The sequence below is a fragment of the Schistocerca piceifrons genome, unplaced genomic scaffold (assembly GCF_021461385.2).
Source record: "Schistocerca piceifrons isolate TAMUIC-IGC-003096 unplaced genomic scaffold, iqSchPice1.1 HiC_scaffold_2370, whole genome shotgun sequence".
In the NCBI taxonomy this organism is placed as follows: domain Eukaryota; kingdom Metazoa; phylum Arthropoda; class Insecta; order Orthoptera; family Acrididae; genus Schistocerca; species Schistocerca piceifrons.
This window is the reverse complement of record NW_025728306.1, coordinates 22,501-25,000: the sequence shown is the minus strand read 5'-3', so window position 1 is coordinate 25,000 and position 2,500 is coordinate 22,501. Positions and strand designations below refer to the sequence as shown.

Sequence of the window (2,500 nt, the reverse complement as noted above, 5' to 3'; positions counted from 1 at the left end):
ACCTTAACCTAACCCATGTTGTACCTTAACCTAACCCATGTTGTACCTTAACCTAACCCATGTTGTACCTTAACCTAACCCATGTTGTGCCTCAACCTAACCCATGTTGTGCCTCAACCTAACCCATGTTGTGCCTCAACCTAACCCATGTTGTGCCTCAACCTAACCCATGTTGTGCCTCAACCTAACCCATGTTGTGCCTCAACCTAACCCATGTTGTGCCTTAACCTAACCCATGTTGTGCCTTAACCTAACCCATGTTGTGCCTTAACCTAACCCATGTTGTGCCTTAACCTAACCCATGTTGTGCCTTAACCTAACCCATGTTGTGCCTTAACCTAACCCATGTTGTGCCTTAACCTAACCCATGTTGTGCCTTAACCTAACCCATGTTGTGCCTTAACCTAACCCATGTTGTCGCCTTAACGTAACCCACGTTGTCGCCTAAACCTGCTCTGTAATTGTTATACGACTCGTTCAATTACTGTAGTGTTGCCCACCCGCAACCCTCGCAATATAGTTCGCTACTCGCACTGCCCGCACCCCTGTGTATCGCTTCATGTTAAACACCTTGCAAGTCTTGCTCACTTTCCACATGCTCCTGCTGTACACTGTAATGTGGATGGCAGCAGGACGTACATGCCGCCCCTCCCCACGTCCCCACCTTGCCCCCTGCCTTCGCAAGCTGGTTGGTGAGAAGTTTGCATGTTCAATGCCCTTCGCATGCGACGTACTCAGGCTACGTTGTGGTGCGGCCTGTGTCAACTGTCCGCTGATGTCGTACGCGTGAACCACAATCTGTACTGCACATTCGTCCTTATGTACTGAATGATACATCGTGGCACATGTGTGACCGCACAACGACTGCGCCCAAAAACGGCGGACCATACAGTGCAAATATTGTGCACGCAGCTACGTGTCGTCTCCCTATGAGAGCTGGATTGCAGTGTGGTACGCCATAGAGACGTGTGGGAGGAACGGACGCCGTGGATGGCGATCAGCATGAGCTGTCTGTTGATGTATTCGGACCTAGTCGTCTCTCCTCACACACCGTGATGGCATGGTGCACCGCGTTCCATATCTGCGACATGCTACAGAGGCCGGTTGACAGTCGTTCGAGCAATGGACATCGCATACGTACGGGGGCCACCTTCCACGTATTGTCTAGGCGTGCACATTTTGTTGCGTGTATGTGGGCAGACGTAGTGTGGCGTGACACCTGACACAGGCATGCAATAATCGTTGAAGTTGCAAATGGCGATGGACGCCTGCGTTTTCTGGTGAAGTTACGCAAATGAACAAATGGTAACCTGTTGTGGTGCGGTTGTTCTCGCTAGGGGTGAATCGGTGATGGCGACGATAGGTTGAGGTACTAACCGGTTGTTCCAGCGATACCCACCATGCCGACGAAACTGAACGGCATCTGGGTGTGAAGCGATACGCGGCGGTGGCTGGGTGGGACCGTCCCCGGCCGGTGAGGGGGCGCCTCCCGGCGTGCTGGCCGCGCGGTGCGTGGGCGCACGCGCTACAGCCGGCTGGTGGGGGCGGCCAGTGGCAGGCGCGCCGGCCGACGGACGCGGCAGGCGTCGCAGCTGCGCGCCGGCGCACCCTGCGCGCGGCGCCGTGCGGCCAAAGTAGGTCCTCGCGGGCCCGGTGCGAAGCGCGGTGGACATCTTCAGTGTGCTGGTCCGATTGAGGACTGTGTGCGTTGAGGATGCGCCGCCGCCCGGCGCTCGGCGCCGCGACGCCGTCTGCTGCTCGGTCGCCCCAGCGGTTCTCGCTGGTGGTTTGTATCGCAGCTGTGCGGATGTGTTGGCGCGTGCGCTGTGCTGGGAGAGTTCGCTTCGGCACCCAAGTGGGGCTTTTGTCCTTCTGTGGCGCTGGCGTTGGAGCTGCCGGTCACCGTAGGTGGCGCGTGTTGTCTCCCGCCGGCAATGCCACGACAGCACGCTCCCGGGCCTCTGTCGGCAGCGGCAAGCTCAGTTGGGAGCACGGGTGGTCGCACCGAAAGCGTCTACTCGCCTAACTCCGGGCGATTGCGCCTCTCTCGAACCCGACCAAGTACTTGGGACGGCGCTGCGCGCCGCCGGGACCTGAGAGGGTTTCGAGGTGTATTGTGCAGGGGAGCTCAGCCTCCTCCTGTTTGCAGAATGATTGAGCGGACGCTTGCGTGTTCGCGCGGGCCCCCGGGACACACTCCCGGGCGGCCGGCTGCTCAGCTCTAGTTGACGCAGCTCCCTGGTTGATCCTGCCAGTAGTCATATGCTTGTCTCAAAGATTAAGCCATGCATGTCTCAGTACAAGCCGCATTAAGGTGAAACCGCGAATGGCTCATTAAATCAGTTATGGTTCCTTAGATCGTACCCACGTTACTTGGATAACTGTGGTAATTCTAGAGCTAATACATGCAAACAGAGTCCCGACCAGAGATGGAAGGGACGCTTTTATTAGATCAAAACCAATCGGTCGGCTCGTCCGGTCCGTTTGCCTTGGTGACTCT

The 2,500-nt window shown here is 56.9% G+C and overlaps 1 non-coding gene across 1 annotated transcript in view; it reads left to right on the top strand.

Moving 5' to 3' along the window:
* Positions 1–2,235: 2,235 nt before the first annotated feature.
* Positions 2,236–2,500, top strand: part of LOC124742918 — a 1,888-nt gene continuing 1,623 nt past the window's right edge. Inside the window, exon 1 of the ribosomal RNA XR_007010283.1 lies at positions 2,236–2,500. This exon is cut by the window's right edge and continues 1,623 nt beyond it. This is a non-coding gene — a ribosomal RNA (small subunit ribosomal RNA).